This window comes from Rhinolophus sinicus, linkage group LG12 (genome assembly GCF_036562045.2).
Source record: "Rhinolophus sinicus isolate RSC01 linkage group LG12, ASM3656204v1, whole genome shotgun sequence".
NCBI lineage: Eukaryota > Metazoa > Chordata > Mammalia > Chiroptera > Rhinolophidae > Rhinolophus > Rhinolophus sinicus.
The window spans coordinates 15,444,714-15,468,865 of record NC_133761.1 but is presented as its reverse complement, the minus strand read 5'-3'; the positions used below and the strand labels follow the sequence as shown (position 1 = coordinate 15,468,865).

The following is a 24,152-nucleotide window of genomic DNA, read 5'->3' as shown; positions in this document are numbered from 1 at the left end:
GCTTGAAATAATCCACAATGGCATATTCTGGGGTGGCCTGCCCTGCACCCCATCACCTAGTTCCCCTATATGAATTCACATTCTGCCTAGCCCCTGCTATCCCACTAGATCACAATAAAACCCAATGTTTACCACCCTGATCTACCATCCATCTACTCCGGGTATGTGAGACCCACCGGAGCTATAGCCTTAGGATGGCTTTCTGAAGAAACTGAGAGGCAACCAATCTATTTCCTTTACTCCCTTTCTGGAAACAAATGACTTTTGGTGCAGCATAGCAATGATCCTCACTGGGTTCCTGGAAGAGGGCCTGAGCTCTGTTGGGTAGGGCCTCCTTCCACTGAGGTGGGAAGGCAGAGGTCCGTCCCCCCCGCACCCCCGTCTGCCTGCTCCCACATGAGAAGAAGTGTTGGAGGTGGTGGACTTTGAAAAGCAAGACGGAATATCCTTTCATATTGAATCCAGTGGTAAGCAACGTGGGCTGGGCAGTGACGCCCCAGCTCTGGCTGCCGCCTTGAAGAGTGCTCTGTGCTTCCAGATATTCTTCTTGGAGCCTCACAGAGAAGGAAAAGGAAGGACTCTAATGGAGTTGGTGATCAACTTCTTCTTCATGCCCAAGAGAACTTGGAAATGAAACATACAGTTTTTCTGTATTCTTGGTGGAGCTTTAGGCAGGATTGATAATATGGAAAAACAAAACAAAACAAAACAAAAAACCCCAAAAAACATTGGCTTGGAGTTCATGCTGCTTCAATATGAATCCTGGCCTCGTCACTTACTTACAAGATATGTGACCTAGAGTTAATTGCTTCATCCCTCTGAGCCTCAGTTTTCTTACCTATCAAATGGTAATATTAACATCTATTTTATAGAAGGCGTTCAAAGAATTAAATGAGATAATATATGTTAAGCATTTAACAATGTCTGAGGCATTGGGTGGAGTTTCAATAAATGTTTGTGCCTTTTCCTTTTTCCTTCTAAAGCAGGTACGGCTAAGTACTTGCTTTTGTTCTCCTGTCTCTGGGAGGTCATCAGAAAGCATTATGGTTCTTTGCATGGTTTAATGCCTTTTCACATACATCATATTTTGTTATCCTCCCAATAATTTTATGATTAAGTACTATAATTATACTCATTTCATAGATAAAGAAACTGAGACTCAAAGAGATTAAACAACTTGACCAATGATTGCGAAGATCGTACTTGTCACGGAGGTAACATACTCTCAAGTCATTGGACCCAGAGGCCCATCTCTTTCCAGTTCTTGCTTCCTCTTTGAGATTTGCATGGAGCCTGACTTTGTAGTGGCCAAATATCAAGCCAGGTTAGCACTGTCTCTCTCTCCTCATCTTCCTATTCCCCCTGCATCAGAAATACCTGGATCTACAGTCAACTCTGGGCATGATGAGGCTTCACTGGGGAAGAGGGGATGTTTGTTAGGTTGGATGTGGCCCCTTTATTCTGCAGGACTGGGACACCATATTTTAATCTTGGTAGGTTCTCAGGCAGATGATCAAAAAGAAGGTGTGCCCGTTTTCTTTCCATCCTTCACCCCCCACCTCCCACCCCCAATCCCAGGGAGGCTGATCTTCATGGACTATACCTTTCTTTGCAGGGTCGCCTCTGGATGGTTGGCTTTCTTTTCTGAATGTCACATCTCATCTTAAGTTATGACTCTCTTCATCTGAGTTCCATTAATCATGCCATCTTTTCGTTTTAGGCAGCGTAGGAGTGGTAAAAGTTTCAAGGTACTGCACATAAGTATATAAATAATGTGTTATTAAACCTTCCACAGTTCAGTCTAATTTGCTGATGGGACCCTGAGTGATATAATAGGTAGCTCCATATGGTAGGAAAAAGTACCCTAAGTGGATAATGGCTATCAATATCCGATTCTTTACCAAAACAAAGTTCTCAATTGCACAGTGTACTTTAAGTGCTGTTTTCCTTCTTTAAGGGTATCCTAAATACTAATTTTAATTTGGTTTTCCCTCTATATGGAAAGTGTTGGGATCTGGTGATGTGGACATAATCATTTTTCGTAGAACTTAATCTCAAAAAACAGCCTAGCTGAACTTCAGGATAGTAGAATATAATTGTTTTATACCGTCCTGGCTGCCATAACAAAATACCATAGACGAGGTGGCTCAAATACAGAAATTTATTTCTCACAGTTCTGTAGACTGGAAGCCCAAGGTCAAGGTGTCCTCAGGGTTGGGTCCTATGAGGTCTCTCTTCCTGGGTTGCCGACAGTCACTTTCTTGCTGTGTCCTCACAGGGTGCAGAGAGCACGCTCTGGTGTTTCTTCCTCTTCTTACCAGAGCACTAACCCCATCATAGGAGCTCCACCCTCAGGACTTCATCTAATTACCATTCAAAGGCTTTATGTCCCAATATCATCACATTGGGGTCAGGACTTCAACATATGAATTTTGGGGAGACACAAACATTAAGTCTATTACAATCATGCCATGAAAGCAATGGAGTCAGATCTCCTGGGTTAAAAATTTCAGTGGTAGCACTTGCTCACTATTTGATCCCAGGTTACTTAACCCCTTTGTACCTCAGTTTCATCTATTACGAATAGATTTTTCCTAGAAGAGTTATTATAAGAATTAAATGAGTTAATATGTGCCCATAAGACATCCGTGAGGATGGATGTTTGTGCGTGAGGTACCACAGGAGTCCACATGAAAGTAAACAAAAAACACTGGGATGCTCTCAGTTATTGAATGGCCCCTTCAGCATTCTTTTAAAGTGGCAGGAAAACTGTAGATGCTTTGCTAATATGCAAAATATGATGCAATATTACGTCACAAAACAGATAACATGTTTCATAAGTTGCTCTGAAAGAATTTCATGTATATTTGTCCTCATCTTATCTCCTAGTGACGTTTGCCACAGAAATGTCACACTCTCTAGGGAAATTCTTGGTGCCTCATTCAGTAAGTAAATACCAGAATCACCCACATGCTATGATAAATTACATCAGGGATTACATCAGGAGCTTTCAGATACATCTGTCCTATTCTTCGACCTGAAACCAGACATCTGACATCTGTTATCTTAACTCCTACTTGACTGCTCCCACTCACACTACCAGCTCATCCGCTTATTAGCTCAACTACTGGGCAAACTAAATGTATTTGTTTGTTGCTAATACCATTTATGTGTCTCCCTCCTACACCCTCCTCACAAAGTGGCACCTACTCAGTAATGTGAAACATTTATTTAACCCGTGGTGTCCGTATTTCCTTGAGTAGAAAAAATTACGTTGAGTATATAACCAAATTTTTTGACTTCACCACTCATTTATTTGTTTATCATTGTATTTCACCCAGTCCAGCCACAAATTGGAAGGTACCAGAGATTCTCAGTAGTGGGATTTGAGGACTTCTCTGTAGCTTTTCCTGGTTTCACATGATTCTTGGCTTTTAGGGAGTCAAGTAAAGAGCTATTTCCATGTTCTGCTTTCTTCTTTACTCTCCAGGGCTGAAGGTACCTGCTCTTACAATCTCCCAAAGGGAATGTGAGATGAGTCATGTGACTTCTAAATTTGTATACTCAACCTGGGCCTTCCCCCTGAACTCTAGACTTAATATCTACTTGGAAATGTCTGATAGCCATCTCAAACAGGGCACATCCAAGATAGAACTCTTATTTCCAATGTTTTCCCCAATTCATTTCCCAAAAGAGGTAAAAAAAAAAAAAAAAGATGAAATAAAAAAAAATACAAAACTCTTTTCTTCTACTCTTCCCTAGGTCAGTAAACAGTAACTTGAGTTGCTGTGCTAAAAGACTTCATAATCTCCTCGACTCCTTTCTTTCTCTCATAGTCATATTTGATACATCAGCCAAACTGTGAGCTCAGCCTTCAGAATCTGTCTACTTCCCAGCATCGTCACTACAGTGGCTGTACTCCAGGTCACTGGTGCCTCTCACTTGGTCACAGCTCTGCCTTCCTAACTGTTCTCTCACCTTCTACCCTAACTCTCTACCTCGGTTACCTATTGATGGATAACAACTCACCACAATTTTCAGTTGCTTAAAACAACTAATGCATTTATTACCTAGTAGTTCTGTGGATCAGGAATCTGGGCACAGCTTATCTGGGTCCTCTGCCTCAAGGAACCCAACAAATGTGCAGTCAAAATGCGATCCAGGGACAGGCTCTCACCTGAAGGAACGACTGGGAAAAGTTTTACTTCCATACTCACGTGATTATAGACAAGGCTCAGTTACTAAAGGGCTGTGGGTCAGAGGGTCTTAAGAGGGTCTTTAGTACCTTGTTGGCTTTGCCACATGGGCTTCTCCAACATAATTTCTTGCTTCACCAAAGTGTGCAAGTCGAGAAAGCGAGAGAGAGAGTCTGCTAGCCAGATGGCAGTTACAATCATGTGGAATCTAATCACAGAAATATCCCATCATTGTTACCATAGTCTGTTGGTTAAAAGAAGTCACAGATCCTGCCCACATGCAAGAGAAATATATCACACAACAACATGAATTCCAAGAGGCAGGAATCATTGGATGCCATCTGAGAATTTGCCTACTACATTTCCTGCAGTTTATTTTATATGCAATGGTCAGAGAGATTCTTTCAAGCATTAACTAGGTCATGTCCTAACTCTATTCCAAACCTCCAGCTGTGTGCTGTTTAACTCATAGTAGACTCCAGATTTTATACAATGGCCTTGTACCATCCACATCTTAAACCACTCTCTCTGAATTCACTTTGGTCCAGTTGTATTGTCTTTCTTCTGGCTCAAACTCAACCAACGCTGTCCCATTTCAGGGCCGTTTCACTGTGACTCTGCCTGAAGCCCTCTCGCTCCAGATACATCCATGGCCTGCCCTCCACTTAATTCAGGCTTTTGTTCCAATGTCACATTTTGAGAGAGGACTTTAGGGACCATGTCATCTAGAATAGCAATTCCTTCATTGTTCTCTAACTCTTCTTTATTTTTGTTCCTAATATTATTATTCTTTTTAAATTTTTTATTAGTTTCAGGTGTACAAAACAATATAATAGTTCAACATTTACACCCCTCACAAAGTGATAACCCCCCCAATCTATTACCCCTCTGACATCCTATATAGCTGTTACAATTCCATTGGCTCTGTTCCCTATGCAATATTATTTTTTAACTACATAAAATATTATATGCCTTATTTAATTGTCTGTTTTTCACCACTAAAATTAACTCTCTGTAGAGCAAAGACTCTCTCTCTACACACACACACACACACACACACACACAATACATATACATACATACATACATACACACATGCATACAGGGGGTGCCAAAAAATGTAAACACATTTTAAGAAAGGAAAAAACTATATTAATATTGTAATACTCAATATATACCAATAACAAAAGATGAATACAAATCACATTTGCCTTTTGCAGTTACAGGAGGTGCTCAAAGTGGTTACCATCAGCGTCCAGACACTTCTGATTATGGCGAACTACTGCTTGAGCAACATTGACCAAGGTGTCCAATTGTATACATTTTCTTGGCACACCCGGGGTGTGTGTGTGTGTGTGTGTGTGTGTGTGTGTCTGTGTGGTGCCCTAGGTGGTAAAATAAAGGGCAAGTTGTTAGGATAAATGCAAGCACATCAGAAGGAAAAAAAAGAGAGTATAGATTTCTTCTAATAATTACCCTCTAATCATCTAAAAGCGTAGACCAAAGTACTATGTTCTGATCACTAGAGAGAGGTGTATCTTCCTTTAACTAAAAATTCCTTCAAGGACATTTGGTCCCTCTACTGCTGTCTCATCAAGCAACTGTCTATCACTAAAGCAGTTTCCTAATTGCGTTGTTCCGAGGAAAGACCATGAAAGGAGGGCTATTGGACATGAATGTTCTGATCACCAGAGTCGTTCATTCTCACTGTTCTCAGTAGCTCCCTTAGTAATTAGTAAAGTGACTTTCCTGTTTATAAGGTAGCATCAGAGCTGAAATCGAGGTGAACTTACAGAATCAAACTTATGAACCTGGAAAGCCAAGGACTCACCTCTTCATTGTCAACTTCCTCCAATGGGTGGCAGCCATGATGGAACACATCTGGAAATGTTATCCAGTCTTACCCATTGTGATCATCCAATATTCCAGAGAAGCACAGACGTTTTGAGAATGTTTAGATTCAAGTTCATGTTTGTTTAGATGCAGCAATTACAGAGCTTCCAAGTAAGTTAACCTACATGAACGTAACGTTTATAGTTTGTTAACAGAAGAAAAGGGAGACACTTCCGTGGCATTGACCACAAAGTTTACTTTTAAGGGACAAATTTTCATTTAGTGAACTGCAGCAAAACAAACCAAAAATGCTGCAGATATTTTTTTCTCTCAGTAGCTAGCTAATAAAGCCTAAACTGGCTAACTTCCATGCCCTTTGAGGCTCCAGAAATACAAACAGGAAGTTTAACGTTTCCATTGCAATAACTATTCTGTATTAAAAGCTGAAGAGAAACAATAAAACAGAAGGTCAGGATAAAAGCAATTTACGTTTTATTAACATCCTAAGATTACATCAGTACTGGGTTTAAATATTAAAATGGAGTCAGAGTATAATTAGAAAAAAAGCATTTGTAATCAAATGACATTCTTTTCATTTTTAGACATGGCTTTCCTCTGGTCTGTAGCAAGATGCAAACTTATATAGCATTTCTATGTTCCCTCAACTTGTAAATTCTGCTGTGTTCTCTCATGGGTAATTTTGGCCAAACGCGATTCTCTATTTCTGGTGTAAATGTTCTTTTCAAAGAAAAGCAGTGTGATTCACTGTGTTGTTCATTTGCTCCTGTTCACTCCATTATCGTGAGACAACATACACTCTAATGAATGTAATGAAGACAGTGATTTGAAGCAAGTCAGATGAATTCTTTGAGACATCCCTAGTAAGCCAACAGGGTGACACATTGTCCTCTGGGTGTGGACATAGCTGGTAACTGGTGAAGTTTCCTCAATTTCTCTGTACTTGGACCTTTCTTTTCCAAACGGTTAAACATTCCTTTCCTCTAACAATGGAAGATGGAGGTGATTTCATAAGTGAGTGATGAGATACTTCAACATTGTGTAGGAGAATGAACTGAAAGCCAAGGAGAGAGGTAAGAGGGCATTCCAACCCTCAGGTTGAGAAGGGTAACCAGGAGGTGGTGAACCAGTATTGAGTGAACCAGTGTTGAGGACAGAAGAGAGTGTTTAGTTCTGTAAACCATGAGTTTGTTGTTGTAACCCTGAGCTGAGCAAGCTTCTATGGCCTTCTGTCCTTGTCAGATGATTGGCTTATAAGGTATATATCACAGCTAACAATTGGAGCACTGATTCAAAAAATTGGAATTCCTCTTATTATAAAAGAATCTATCTTTCTTCAATTACCCATTTTCTTTAAATAATTGTAAATGCCTTAATAGTAGTTACTAAGCCTTACACTCCTTTAAAAATACGTTGAGAACTAAATAAGATCCAAATAAATTCTCATCCAAGTTGAGAACTTTTTTTTTTTCCACTTCACCTCTTGTTACTGAAATGTGACTTTGATGTGAGACATTGAAACTGATTTTGGACATTTAGTTGCAACTATATGCATTGTAGTTTACACACAATCCATAGAAAAATCTTTTTATAAATCTGCATCCTGACCCTAGAGTGTCCCCACTGAGTTGGGTTGACAAGTGTGTTTTAATATGTCACGGTATGGATGAGATTGAAGAATAGTCTCCTTAATTTCAATAGATGGAAGCCTGATAGCCAGAGAAATAGTAACATGCCTCTCCTTTGACTCCAGTTGCAATAAATTTATGTGTTCTTACTTAAAATAGAAAAATTACTTTTCTTAACATAGTCCTAAGGGGGTTAGTACTAGCAAATGCTGTACCAATCTCAAAGTCCTATTATTTTGGTGTACTGAACGCTGGCAGGAAATTGTGTAAGCAATTGTGTAAATGGAATGCTGCCCTCTTATGGTTCTACACATCCTTCTAGGGCCAAACATCAAATCCCAGTCTCTAGTTAGGGCAATTAATCGAGGGATTTAAGAATTGGAGAGACCTGGAAATATACCCACCCTTTGATTTTACAAATTACAAAATAGAGTTACATGGAGATGACTCATTCCAAGTTAATTTATCTAGATAACCTAGAGCCAAGGACAGAATCCAGTCCATTGCTTCTTCCATTCTAATACATGTTTGAATACAATTTTAATTTCTAGTTTCATAATTCAGGTATTTCAAGAGACATCACAAAACATCAATTTTTATAAGGGAAATTGTAATAAGGTTAATTCTACCGAGTCAATATGCTATCAAATTCTTCAAATGTTAGAGGACTTTTGCATTGTATCAAATCAGAAAATTTTAAAAGTTCTCAAATATCAAACTCAAAAATTCCAGTTTTCAGGACATTTTCACTTATGTTTTTCTAAGATTATTCTTACTCTTATTTACCATCCATAGATTCACAGAGCCAGTTGAATACTTATCCAGTACATGGCAGTCTGCCAAACATTGGCTCAAAGCATTTTTTTTCCCCTAAAAACTTCCATCTCTTCCAAGATAACCATTTGCATATTTATTTGTTCCCAGGCTGTTTTAATTTGAATCAGCTTTATGAAGGTAAAACGCATATATTTTAGTGTATGGTGGAATGGGTTTTGATAAATGTCTGCATTGGTGTAACCATCATCAGAATCAAGAGATAAAATGTATACATCACCCAAGGAAATCTCCTTGTGCCTCCTCTCAGTCCATCTTCCCACTCTAGCCCCAGGCAGCCATTTATCTGTTCTCTGTCTAATCTATAAAGATTAAATTTGCTTTATATAGACCTTCATCTATAAGGCATTATAAAGTGGGTGTTCTTTCGTGTTTGGCTTCTTTCATTCAGCGTAATGGTTTTGAGATTCATCATTGTTGTTTTGCATATCAGTAGGTTGCTCCTGATTATTTCTGAGTAGTAGCCTACAGAATGGATGTACCATAATATTTATGTTCTCCCGAACTATTGGATATTTGGATTGTTTCTCGTTTTTTTGTTTTTTTTCTATTATTATTATGGGGAAAAAAGCTGCTGTGAAAATTCATGTGGAAGTCATTGTGTGGTCATATGTTTTTATTTCTTTTAGGTAAATACCCAGAATTGCAGTTGCTGGGTGATATGATAAGTGTATGTTTAACTTTAGAAGACACTGCTAAATTGTCTTCTGCCAGAAATGTGTGAGACTTCCACTTGCTTCAGATTCTTGCTTTTTTTGTATTTTTTTTTGTATTGCATTTATATTCTTGCTTTCTTGTATTTATAATTTTAGCTATTGTAATGATTAGAGAGGTCTCATTTGGTAGGGGTTTTAATTTGCGTTTATCTGATGAGTAATGATGTTGAGCATCTTTCATGTGCCTGGTAACCATTCAGATATATTTTATTTCTGATGTATCTGGCCACATCTCTTGCCTATTTAAGAAATTTGGATTTGAAAATTACTCAGTTGTACGTGTTCTCTATGTATTCTAGATGCCAATCCTTTGTCAGTTTTATGTATCATCAATATTTTCTCCCAGGTGGCGGCTTGCCTTTTCATTTTCTTAATAATGATTATAAAGCCCCATGTGTTATAGATTGAATGGAAGTTTGTATCCTCTACCTCCAAATTCGTATGTGGAAATGATAACCCCCAAGGTGATGGTATAAAGAAGTGGGGCCTTTGAGGGTGGTGATTAAGTCATGACAGTGTAACGTTTTATAAGGAATTAGTGCCCCTATAAAACAGGCCTGAGAAAGAGGTCTCTTGCCTCTTTCCACCAGGGAAAAGATGGTATTTATGAGGAAGTGGGTCCCTACCTGACACTGGATCTGCCAGTGTCTTGCTCTTGGATTTCCCAGCCTCCAGACCTGACAGAAACAAATGTTTGTAGTCTATAAGCCAGGTAATGGTATTTTTGTTACAACAGCCCAAATGAAGTGAGACACCATGCTGTTGTTTTAATTACTATACTTTCCTCTCACTGATCAGTATCGTTTTAAGACGGCTTTTAGTTATTGAGCCTGTCAAAACATGGCTCTCAGCAATAACCACAATCCTAGTAGGTATTCCTTTCTTTTTGAAAAACATCATAAATGTATTACTTAAGTACAGAAATGTGTACATAAAACTCAAGAATAGAGACAGACTATACAGCTTAAATCATTTGGAAAATGATTTTTAAAAACTGCAAGCCTCACGGAATAGATCCTGTCTTTATATTGAAGAAAGGAGGATGGATCTGAATCTTTCCTTCTTCACTGTAAATGAAAGGGCAGAATTAACATGGAGGAATGTGTAAAAATGCAAATTATTTCTCTCCACAAAACCTTCAAATATCATGTTAGGAGATAGAGCTTCAAAGGGAAATGATTTGTTCCTGGAACACAGTTTTTGATTTAAACACAATCTTCATTTTGAAGAAAACAAATGGGTGCAATATGACCCCTCTGGCCCCATGCCCACTCATGTCCCACAAGTGCCATATGAAGCCATGAAAGGAACCACATCAAGGCAGATTGGCCCACTGAGCACTTGAAGGAGATCACGTCAGCCACGCATGATTTATCTGTAGACCTTTGTTAGGAAAAGCAAGCGGAGTGGCTCCGAGCTAATGGGAAAAGTCATCAAGTTAGAAGTCATCTTTTGAAATGACATGAAGAAGAAGGGATCTAAAAAGCCTGGAAATGCCATCAATTTCATAGGTTTAGAGCTTTCTCTCTTTTAGGGAATAAAAAAAGCATAATGCTGTTCAGTGTACTTAAAGGCATTATTATTTTCCCAAGTCAGGCGACCTTTTATTGTCTCCCTTTAGCCGAAGAAAGAATTTTTAAATTGATATTTGGTTTACACATTAATACAGTCATGCGCCAAAACATAATGTTTCGGTCAGCACCAGATGGCACATACGCAGTCTGACAATTAAGCTTGCGAACTCATCCTAGAAAAAGTGCTGCATACCTTATTGCTGAATATCACCATGGTCACCTGCGAAGGTCTCCCCTTGGGAAGCTAGTACCTAGTCCACTCTTCAAAGCACTTTTGGAACTCTTTTTCTGGAATGGCCATCAGAGCTGACATCCTATTACCCTTTTTGTCCTGAATGTCATCAAAATGTCTTCCCTTCAATAGTTCCTTTCTCTTCAGGTAAAGAAAGAAGTCATTGGGAGACAGACTAGGTGAGTAGGGAGGTTGTTCCAATACAGTTATTTGTTTACTGGCTAAAAACTCCCTCACAGACAGTGCCATGTGAGCTGGTGCATTGTCGTGATGCAAGAGCCATGAATTGTTGGCGAAAAGTTCAGGTCATCTAACTTTTTCACACAGCCTTTTCAGCACTTCCAAATAGTAAACTTGGTGAACTGTTTGTCCAGTTGGTACAAATTCATAATGAATAATCCCTCTGATATCAAAAAAATTAGCAATATTGTTGCAGCAAGTTCACAGACTTAATTGTCAGACCTCGTCTGACGGTGGTCCCTTAAGATTATAATAATGAAGCTGAAAATGTCCTATTGCCCAGTGAAGTCTTAGCCATCATAATGTCGTAGTGGAATGCATTGCTCATGTGTTTGTGGTGATGCTGGTGACAACAAACCTACTGCGCTGCCAGCTGTGCAAAAACATAACACATACAATTACAGTACCGTATTTCCCCGAAAATAAGACCCAGTCGGACTATCAGCTCTACTGAGTCTTTTAGAGCAAAAATTAATGTAAGACCTGGTCTTAGTTTACTGTAAGACTGTAATACTTATATTATTTACTATAATATAATATAATACCAGGTCTTATATTAGTTTTTGCTCCAAAAGATGCATTAGAGCTGACTGGCTGGCTAGGTCTTATTTTCGGGGAAACATGGTAGAGGGCTATACCTTCTAGGATTGTATAAGTGCACTCTCTGATGGTCACACAACAACAAAATTGCTAATGGCACATTTCTCAGAACGTATCCCTGTCAAGTGGCGCATAATTATAATATAATGGCAAATATGCCGTTTTGGGAACATTGAAAATATTTCTGGAGCTTCACATATATCATTTATGACCCGGAAGTCGTTATTGTGTAGCGTGTTAGGAGACTAGGCAGTAAAGCCACACGCTTGGGATGGCTTCCCAGCTGTACCACAACGGGCCACATGACATTTGTCAGACATTTACCTCCCTGTGTCTTGGTTACCTTGACCCAAGAATGAATGGTGAACTGGTATCCATTTCATCATGTCATTGTGAGGCCTAAATGAGACACAGTAAGCAAATTTCTCACAATCCTCCCAGGTGAAAATTAACACCAACAAAGAATAGCTATTAACATCCTCATTTCAACCTAGTGGGGTTGATTCTCATTCTCTGGATAAGGATGCTGAGATGTTGAGGGGAAAAGTAACTGGCGCAAGATTTTATTAGGTTGGTGCAAAAGTAATTGCGGTTAAAAATGATTGCAAAAACCACAGTTGCTTTTGCACCAACCTAATACAAATGGCGGAGACAAAATGAGCATCCACTGCAGGCTGGCTACAAAACCCTAGTGCTCATTAAAATAGATTATTTTGTAATTATTTCATATTACAGTCTTTTGTCTTTATACTTGGATACATACTCTAGGAGGGACAAAAGCAACTGTACCTTCTATTTATAATAGGTTTTCCTGTGTGGCCCAATTCAGTGCCCTAGAAATGCAGGGCAAAAATGGCTGAAAGAGAGAAAATTGACATTTATAAAGCACTTAAGAAATGTCTGCCAAGAACTGTGGCCAGATACTGAGATAAATTACATTTATATTTAATCTTTACAACAACCTCAAGAGACAGGTGTTAATATCACTGTTTTATGGATATTTTACAGGGGTTGCTTAGAGGATGAATTTTCCTTTCGTCAGACTGTGGATTCTCTTTGTGGGATGCATCCTGTCACTGAGAGCAGAATTTTAACACCAAATCAAACAGGTAAGAAACTTGATTCTGCTACTTAACTGAAGTGTGTGGTTTGAGTTACAAAAACTTCCCTGAGTTTCACCTGTAGGATGCAAATAGTAAATACAGCCTATATCAATGGATAATTGTATTAAATGAGGCAATACACTTAAAGGCTTCTAGTAGAAACACTAAGCAATCAATAGATGTTATTACTATTGCTGTTATCATGATTAATATGAGTTTCAATGGAGTCAGATGAAATGAAAGAACCTTTATTCAATTTTAGCCTGTCAGTATTCGTTTCACAATGAGAAATATCCTCTCTGAAATGAAAAGGCTTTGGAGGTCAATTTTACAGGTAATTGAATCAGTTTAAACAACTTCTCTGAACAGGACCTGTCCAAATAATCATTGCTTCAGTAAAACAGTTGGTAGAACTATTAGTAAAACAGTGAAAGTATCATATTCTGACAGGAGTTGCCTGTCACTTTATGGTAATAGAGTGCAATGTGAAGATAGAAATCTGTAGGCAACAAGCGTTTCTTCTCAAGCAAAAGGGTCTGACCTCAAAAAGGATTGCGAAGCCAAAACTATTGAGATTTTGTCATCGTTTGGTGATTACACTTCAGAAGTTTGAACTCCTTTGGGAATGAAAACTTCACACATAATATTTTTATCTATCTTTAGAAACTATGATAAACTATCTTTTATCGAAAACAATCGGTAGATGGAGAGTGCTAGTTACAATCAAATGATATTTATGAAATGTCCTAAATTCATTAAAAGCTAGGATAGTCATATCAAACCGTAAATAGTATACGTAACTTTAAACTTTCAGTGAGTAAAATGTTTTCTTGGATTATTCTGAGACCACTTTAGATTCTTAGTGTCCCAGTGTTATCATTAGGAACTTCAATTGTTGTAACAAACTTCAGCACAAACTAAGGAAGGTTTTTTCACAGAGAGAGCAGTTCCGAGATGGAATGGGCCATGCTGGAATTTTGTGATTTCCGGTCGCAGAGAGAGTCAAAGGCTCGAAGTTTGCAAAACAGATGTTAGCATAGAATGAGGAATCCCAGAATTGATGTTTCCCAAAGCTGATTACGTTTGTTTCCTAGGCCTGTCACAACAAAGTATCACAAAATGGGTGGCTTAAATAACGGAAATTAATTTTCTCCAGTCACAGATCAAGGTGTCATCAGGGCTGATTTCTACTGAGGCATCTCTCTTTGGCTTGTGGATGGCCATCTTTTCTCTGTGTCTTCACATGCTCTTCCCTCTGTGTGTGTCTGTGTCCTAATCTCCTCTGTTCATAAAGACACCAATCCTTTTGGTTAAGGGCCCACTGTAATGACCTCACTTCACCTTAAATAACTCTTTAAAGACCCTATATTCAAATATAATCACATTCTAAGGTACTGGGGGTTAGGACTTTAACATACAGATTTTGGGAGTGGGGACACACAATTCAGTCCATAACACTGGTTTTGTGAGAGAATTACTTGGGTTAAAGATTGAAAATTCCTCGCCTCACTGTTGAAGAATGATTCATTAGGTCATGAGAGTTGCATTTTTAACAAGTGTCTAATAGTTAGGACCTGTTCTTTTCAAGGTGGCATAAGATCTACCCCAAACTGGCTCAATCAAAATAGAGAATTTGTTAGCTTACACAAGTGAACATTTCAAGAATGAGGTTTTAGGGGTAGCTTAGTTAAGACCCTAAATGATACTCTAGCATGATACTATAGTATAAATGATACTATAGCAGCCAGCTTCTCTTTTTACATTTCTTCATCTGCTTTCTCCATGTTGCTTCCATTGCTCAGTTCCTTTCTGGTTGGAAGGTGGTTTGACCCAGTTCCTATGTCTTCAGAGGTTCATATTTGGTGGTGTTGTGGGTAAATCTGGTTAACTTTTTACCTGTGAAGCGGCAAAATGAATGTTAAATGGCAAAAATGGATCCTAAGTGGCAAAATAGGTAACGGATGAAAATAGATGAATTTCTGTTTTGAGGGGTAAGGTTGTCAAGTATCCTAATAAAGAAGTATATACAGTTATACAAAGTGTAATTCACAGTGGACTAATAATACTGATAGTGTTTACTGAGTACTTACTGTGTGTTAGCCCCTATGCTAACTGCTTTCACATGTATATTCATATTCACATCGGGTGCAACTGTTATCACTACTGTATAGACGCAAAAACTCAGTCTCCCAGAGGCTATCATGGCCAAGACAGCAGAGCTAGTAAAGGAGGCCGAGCTGAGATTCATGTCTCAGCACTTTAATTTTAAAGTTCCTGCTCCTAATGTCAGTTTTTGCTGCCTCATTCACATACTAGCTATCAGAGTGTGCGCTCTTTAAAAAAAACAAAAAAACTAATTAATGTATTTATTTTCTTGTTCATTTTCTTTCAGTTTTATTGAGATATAATTGACATACAGCACTGTGTGACTTTAACGTGAGTAGCATAATGACTTGTTTACATATACTGTGTTTCCCAAAAATAAGACCTAGCCGGACAATCAGCTCTAATGCGTCTTTTGGAGCAAAAATTAGTATAAGACCCGGTGTTATTTTACTATAGTATAAGACACGGTCCAATATAATCATATAATATAATATAATGTAATATAATATAATATAATAATAATATAATAATATAATATAATATAATATAATATAATATAATATAATATAATATAATAATAATATAATATAATATAAGATAATACAATACTGGGTCTTATATTAATGTTGGCTCTGAAAGACACACATTAGAGCCGATTGTCCCAGTAGGTCTTATTTTCGGGGAAACAGGGTATTGCGAAATGATTGCCACAGCAAGTGTACTTACAATTCATCGGCTCATATAGATACAAAACAAGTGCTTTTCTCCTTGTGAGGAGAACTTGGAGGACCGATTCTCTTAGCCACTTTCAAACATACCGCAGAGCAGTGCTAACTGTAGTCGCCGTGTTGTACGCTATACCCCAGCGTCAGCTCGCGTTAGCACAGCTGCACTCCCTCAAATGTCCATAGTTTTGATGTGACAGCAGTGTCGGGGAGGAAAGGAAAGCATATTATTTACTGTAATTATCTGCATGGACCAGGGAGACCACGTATCTGACTTGCATTCGCAAAGCTGTCTTCCACACTCAACATATAATGGTCATCGTATCTCATAGCACTGGCAACAGAAGTCTTCACACGGTGATGACTTATTCATTCAAGTTAATGTGGACAAAAGGAAAAAAAGAGTGCAAACATGCTTCTCTCCCCCTGCCTGAAGCTATGAGTCCTACTCCATGACTAGGTCACTCGACAACCTTACCAACTAGCAGTCTGCAGCACTTATCATGTTACAAAGCCAGCGTTCAGTGTGGGATGCCCTCGCTCAGCAGAGTTGTTTTATTTTACTACTAATTTGCAGCAAAGGTGTAGGTAAGTCTTTCCCTGGAATTCGAGTAGGATGCCTTTGTCCAATTGCTGAGAAAATGCATATAAATGCCTGAGCCAGTTTAGTGGGCTTTACCAAAAATAGCTTGGCCTTTTGACTCACCCAGGCTGCCAGTAAACTCTGTTTTTTTTTCCCCCCTCTCCACAGATATGCTAAATCTAGTAACATCATGTCAGTGCATTCCAAATTGGATACAACACTGAATTTGTTTTAGTTCGGGAACCCTTGTTATCAGTTCATATGTTGGATATCAGAGAACATTGGGGCAGGGAGGGCCTGGCAGATATTCAATAGTCAGTCCAGCGTCATAGATTTATAGATAAAGAAACAGAAGCCCAGAAAGGCCAAGTGACCCACACAAGGCCCCATTGCTGGTAAATGGCAGACCCAAAATAACTCTGGGCTGCTGATGCGTGAAGCAATCTATTTTTTTGCCAGAGTCTCAGCAGGAGGTTTCGTGGGTGGGTATGACAGGTCCCCCTCGAAAGTTGTTTGGGAGAGTGGTAGCAAGGTGTGACTCCTGGCTGCCACTCTACTTACAGAATTTCCCTTTTGCCATGTGCTGCTTTAGCAAGAAGAAAGGATTGTGAATCAAATGATACAACACCATGTGAGTTCACTCATAGGTGGAATGTGGACTATAAACCAAAAAAGTAACAAACAAATTAAAAAACAAAAACAGAAACTCATTGATACAGACAATAGGATAGAGGTTACCAGAAGGAAAGAGGGGGTGGCAGGAGAGTGACTTGGGTAAATGGGGTCAAATATATGGTAACGGAAGGAAACTAGATTTTTGGTGGTAAACACGCAATAGAGTATACACGTATTGAATTATAATATTATACACCTAAAATTTATATAATGTTATTAACCAATGTTACCTCGATAAAGTAAAAGAAAAAAAAAGGAAAGCAAATGGATACTTTATGCTCAAACTTGGCCATTGGTGGCTTTCTTTATGGGGTCTGAGAAAGAAGCTAATTCACATCAACAAGTTCTGAGAGTTTTCACAGCACCTGAGTCATTCCCGTGGCTTCTCAGGCCTCCCACCTCCCTAGGTGGCCTGAGTTTACTATGTGTGCACGGAAACCATACCTAAGCAGTCTGCCCTTCACCCAGCGATCAAAGCCTCTGTTTCTCTGTTTCGTACAGCTGAGCAAAGGTTTCATTTCTGCACAGATCTTTTCTTTTCTCTCTTGGGTCTTTCTATTATCTGCTTGGATTTCAAGATATGTTTTTGTTGTGTTTGGTCATAAACTGAGAAGGATATATATTACTTCTATTTTAACTCAATTTGATAGACCTGTCTGTAACGTGAAGATGGAATTTACAGTTAATAAATAAAACTGGGTGGCTCTAAAGGCAAGTATTCCTGTGCTATGTAGATATTAAGTATCTCTTACAATATCCTAAATATAATGAAAACCTGTGTAACAGCCGTTTCAACTAAAAAAAGAAAAGTAAATCAGGGATGGAGCGTAGAGCTGCATTGACTGCGTGTGCCAGTTTTGCCAGTGAGGAAACTGAGCTGCAGAAAGTAAGGAACTTGGGTAAGGTTAGAGTGCTAGCCCGTGATGAACAAGGATTTCGATCTAGATCTGAGGTTCACCAGTGGTACGCTCTTTCCGTTTTGCTAGACTGTTGGCCTCTACAGACCTGAATGTCCAATTGATGACTCTCGGAATAGCAAAAGGAAAATCCAGCACAAAGTGTCTTCACATTCATTATATCCTTTGCTCTTTCTAAAGCCTGGGGAGGAAACTGGATGACCCTATTTTAAGAAAAGATACCTGAGCTTCAGAGAGGTTAGTGACTTACCCAAAGTAGTGACAATCCAAAATTGCTCCCCAAGAAGTAACTCATGCCCACACTAAGGCCTTATAAGTCTAAAGTAAGGTGGATATTGAAAAGGATTTGTAGGTGAGGTCTAGAGACCCAGGCTCAAGTTCTTTCTTTTCGTTTCTATTTATTTGGAGTGTATTCTAGACACGTTCCTTAAATCTGTGACTCAATTTCTAGCCATCTGCTGAGACGGGCGTAAAGAAAACCCTGTCGCTGGATTGTTTACCAAATGAAACAATAAATCAAAAATACCTTTTAAGACTGAAAAGCAATTTATAAATGTTATCAGTAAAATAATTTGTAAGTTATCACTTTTACAACTTGAATTATAACTTTAGAACAACTTGAACAGTTTATAGATCCATTGATGATGTGAATGGGAAAATTATCTTTTATTAATATTGTTGACTCATCAATTTGACCCTCACAAAAGTATACTCATTTAAGCATTTTGGCCATTTTCTCTTCTAATTTGATAACATATAAGAGAATTGGAAACATTCGGCCTCTTTTACTTCCAGGGTATCTGTATAAGCTGTAATTATAGAAATGCATCTTAAGCAGATTTCTAGATTCTGAAAATTAATATAGTTCATTTTCTAATCTTTTTTCTTCTGGCTTTTCTAACAAGGTAGGGGCTATTTGAGGGAGAAAAAAACATTATGTGGGTGAGTAAAAGATGATATTTTTGAAAGAATAAAAGATAAATTTTTAAATGAGTCTGTGCATTTGATACACAAGATTATGCTCATTTATCAGCAAAAATCCCCTTGAGGAAATCAAAGCAGGACCTATCCAAGATGCAATTTCTTCTTCAAACCAAGCATTCTCAAATGACATAAGCATTTACTTTTAAAAAGACACTTTAAGTGGGCTGAGCAATAGAAACATCCTATTACCTTCCATATAGTTTTTCCTGCATTGAGATTTTCAATTAATTTTACAAAACAAAGTGAACACATTTGAAACAAAGAACAAGGCAAGAGTACATATTTGATTTTAATTACTTTCTACTGCACTTTTAATGAACTGCCCAATTGCAATTGTTCTTGCCATTCACTGCAGTGTGACATCTTTAACCAAAATGATCCAGGAGTTATTGAGGGGCTGCAGTGGGAACAAATACGTAATAAGCACTTCTAATGTGTGAGACACTTGAACCATCATGGTGACCCTATGAATTAAACCTAAGTGTCCTCATTTTCGGATGAGAAAACAGATTCAAAGTATTTACACTTCAACTGATATAGCAAGGTGGTAATGACCCAGCACTGAGTGCTTCTGATCCTGTTCCCTACTCACTGCTTTGTAAAGAAATCTCTTTGTAAGCTGTGCTTTTGCCATGGACCTTTCTCCTTCATTGGTCCGAGTTTATAACTGCTGAGTGTCTGGGTATCTTCTGCCTTAGGGAAGCCCTCAAGTGTTAATGCACCGCATTCCATGACATGTACACTTATATACAATAGGCTAAAGCACAGAAGGTGCAGCTTCTCAGGCCAGGGGTGATAAGGAAACCTTGTAGATGGCAATAAGTGGAGGTATGGGTGCTAAGGGAAAAAAACCTGTTCTATTTAATGTAATAAAATCAGGTCACTGCAGACTTGACAAGGCAGCAGCAGTAAGGGCCGGTACTGGAGCATTCAGTAGACTAGCAATAACCAGGAACTGCATCCCAGGGATGAAACTACCAATTATAAGTCACATGACCTTGGACAAGTTAATTAACCACAATATTTTCATCTGTAAAATACAAATTATATTCTTCCTGCCACCTTATAAGGTTGAATTAAAGATAAAATGAGACATTGTATATCAAACAGTATAAATTTAGAAAGAATGAGTTAAGTTTGCCTTTTACCTATGACATGTTCTCCAAAGGGAGTAAATATTTCAACTATTCCCAGTGTGGATAGACTTAAACCTATGTCTGTATTTAATAACTAACACCTACTCTCAACTTCTATGCAATTGGCTCCATTCCTATGTAAAATTGAGGTATTGGAATGCTTTTGGGCAAGTGTGGTGGAGCTAGGAAACCATCACCTTGAGCAAATAAAGGGCTTCATCATTTAAGCATCTTGCCGGGAATGCTTCTGAATAGACGTTCTTGAAATGTCAAGTGATTTATATAATCCTGTGCATGTGACCTTGGGATGAAAGTTTCCGAACTTGGATTTGCTTGACTGAATTAGGAGGAAAATTTCTGAACGTGGATTTACTTGAGTTAATTGTGTTTTTCCAAATAATGTCCCCACCTTAATATAACTAATATGTATTGCTGCGTTAGCATTTATGGAGTGCTTCCTGTTTTCTAGACACTATGCCAAGTGCTTTGTGTACATTATCATTTAATTTTCACAAGAACTCCAGGCATTAAATTACATTACCAGTTGAGGCATGAATACACTAAGTAGTTTTTTCAAGGTCACACAGTGAAATATACACAAGATACTCATATATACAAGACTACCAATATGGTTGCAGTTTTGCCGTTCATTTATTTATTCATCAAGTTAGATGAAGTACTTTGTATGAGAAAGATTGGTGTTTAGAAGGCATTTGAAGCCATGGGAATGAAAAAAAAAAAATCATTTACCTAGGGATGAGTATAGCTAGAGAACAGACAATGGCTGAGGACAAGGCCATAAGAGTTTCCGGTTGTTAGAGGTCTGATAAAGAAAAGGAGCTAGCAAAGGAGATTGAGGAAGAGTGTCCCTCAAGAAGGAAGAAAAAACACATAAATATGATCTCAAAAGCCTTGAAAATAAAATTAAGAGAAGTGAGTAGTCAGTTGAATTCTATGGAGATGTTGCATTCAGTGAAGACAGAAAGTTGACCATTAACTTTTGGGAAGAAGATGTTGGTGACTCTGATAAAAATGATATCAATTAAGACTGTTCAGTTACAGTGAGTTTAGGAAACATAGAATGTGAGGAAGTGGAAGCAATGGGTACAGAGAGTTCTTTAAAGCATTTTACTGTGAAGGGGGCATACGCATATATTGAAATGATAACTGGAAAGAGTTATGCGGTCTTTTTAAAAGATGGTTATTAAGGCAAATAGGAAGGAGTCAGTGGAAAGGAAGAAAGTAGTGTCGTGGTAAAGAAAGAGAAAAGTGCTGGTCTCCAGAGTATTAAAGAGGGTGTCACCTTACATGAGACCAGGACACCTATTCCATTAAATCGGGAGAAAGGCAGAGTGTGCAGACACAACTGAAAGAAGGTATAAGCATTAGAGATGAGAAGATGAAGATTGAAGAAAAAACAAGAGAGAAAATGAAGTTGTTCTTTTCTAGTTATCTTTGGGGGATTATCCTGTCTTCCTCTCCACATTTCCTGCAATCACCCTTAATGAGCTCAACATTTTCACCTCCATCACTTTGGCCTCTACCCGATCTCAACTACCTACTCATGTGAACATACGTTCTGCCTAAGAACAGAGCCCTTTTGGAAATGTCCTATTCACATAGCCAACCTGTCGTCCTCTCTTATTCTCGCTGAAAACATCGCAGGATAATCCCCCAAAGACAGTGCCAAAGATTTTAATAATTGAACTGGAAGTTTAGTATCCTGGTAGAAAAGTTTGGAAATGAGATGAGGGGTAGGAAATTAAAAAAAGAAAAAAAAGAAAGCCCAAACTCTGATGAGAGTACAGTAAAGGAAATCAAAACGAAAGGCTGGTATTTTGGCTGGTGATCAAGCAAATAGAGTCCTGAAGCAAGGTAGAGTAAATATTGCCTTGATGCTAAATCCCCACAGCGCCCTTGTAGGTTGGAGAGGGGGCGGGAGAGGGTCTCATATGATTTAGCTCCTGCCTTGACAGAAAGCCTGGATCTAGCTATAGCAAAACTGTTGCATGTAGATAGAAGAGTGTGGTGATGCAAAAACGTGGACCAAGGGTCTTGTTATGACACAGCAGCAGGAATGAAACATCAACTACCACAGGCTTATAAATGTTGCTCGAAAAATACTTGCCAACTGAACTAGTGCTACCTCATAAGTAGGCCTTGCAAAGCTTATTGAGTCTTTGAATTCCTCTAGTCCTAAATCTGGTTCTCTAGTTCACTTTTAACCTGGCACCAGCCAAAACAGTAATTATTCTGTAAGTAAGGATTATTATTTAATATGGTATTTGTTTACAAATTGAAGTAGGAAGTGTAGATTAATACTCACAGTTTTTAAAAATGGAAAGTTAGCATAGCCTACAACTCTGCTGTATTCATGAAGTTCATGATTTAGAGTTTTATGACACCAAAAGATCAGTCAGGTTCTGGCAGAGGCAAAAATCAAACCCATATTCAATTTGCCAATCACTTTTATAATATTTTTTTCCTATTCATAAACATGAGCTTGGTTCTGTTACTCTGTGATTTACAAACCAAGGCTCAGTGAATAATAAAATTTGACTTATATTTATGGGTGGCTTGGAAAAAATAAATCAGTCTAGTTATTTATAGTCTCACTTCATAAATAGCAATACTCAATTACATATTTATGTGATTGTATAAATGTGCATGTGTATAAATTTTAGTGTATATATTCATAAAACTTGAGTACTTTTTATCAATTATATATTATTATATGGGTAAATTTCATTAATTTAACAGAAAATCTTTAAAATAATAATAATTATTAATAATAGTAATAAAACATCATTAGCCTACTACTTCTTGAAACAGTTATATCAGAATACAGTTTAATTTAAACATTTCCTAATGAAATTTGTGAAATCATTTAGTTATTAAAATATATGCTTTATATGGCTAGGAGAAACTTTTTAAATTCTGTGCATAACCAAATTACTCTTCCATTAAGATATTAAATAATATTCTCAAATGGTATTGAACAACCACAGGTGGGTGCTGGGATTTAGCTGTTAAACACATTTAACCAATCACTTAATGGACTAGAATAAAAAGGTCGTATAGGGCAGATTTTCTGGGTGATGGCATTTTGTTTACTATGTTCTATTCCAAATGCGTTCAAGTCTCTCCAAGTTATTATCTGATCAGTTGCATTGCTTTACAAAGGAATTTGATCAGAAATGTGAGTGGAGTTTTCCAGGCTAGCTAGAAAACAGGATCACGTAGTATTTTGGAAAACTGTTAAAATAGTTGGCCAAAAGATACTACCCGAGTAGTATAGGAACATGAAACCAGAAATAGATTAATGGTCTTAGATTAAGAGAGAGGGGATTTAGGAACTGGCAGTTTTCACGATGTTGAAGAAAAGATGCAGTTGCAACTAGGAAGAGAAACAAGAAGAAGCTGTAGTTAGAGGAAGAATGCAAAAGGAGTTGGATCAGTTCTGAGGAATGGAGTCTCCTGAGAGAGGGAGTCCAGGGGAGTGAGCTAAATCACTGAAGACAGCTGTGAACATCGTTTCAAAGCCCCAGGCTTTTGTTGCACAGCAAAAGAAACCATCAACAAAGTAAAAAGACAGCCTACTCAATGGGAGAAGATACTCACCAATAATATATCCAAAAAGGGGTTACTATCCAAATTTATAAAGAACTCATACAACTTAACAGCAAAAAAAGCAAACAATCCAATTAAAAAATGAGCAGAGGACCTGAATAGACATTTCTCCAAATGTCTATCTGGAGACATACAGATGGCCAATAGACATATGAAAAGATGCTCAATGTCACTAATCATTAAAGAAGTGCAAATTAAAACTACAATGAGATATTACCTCACACCTGTCAGAATGGCTATCATCAATAAATCAAAAAACAACATAGAGGAGAAACTGAGGGTTGCTAGAGGGGCGGGGGGTGGGGATAAGGGGAAGGTGAGAGGTTTTGAAAAATAGTCGGTAACCACAAGATGGTCATGGGGGTTTGAAAATTAATTTGGGGAACGTACAGAGGGATAGTGGATGGGGGGAGGGGGGTTCA

General features: G+C 38.1%; 1 long non-coding RNA gene across 1 annotated transcript; it reads right to left on the bottom strand.

The window, feature by feature from the left end:
• Positions 1-387: 387 nt before the first annotated feature.
• Positions 388-6,260, bottom strand: LOC141567918 (uncharacterized). The gene is made up of 3 exons (XR_012490891.1): positions 6,028-6,260; positions 1,604-1,751; positions 388-665 (listed from the first exon to the last, which is right to left on the bottom strand). It is a non-coding gene; the product is annotated as an uncharacterized LOC141567918 (long non-coding RNA).
• Positions 6,261-24,152: the final 17,892 nt, after the last annotated feature.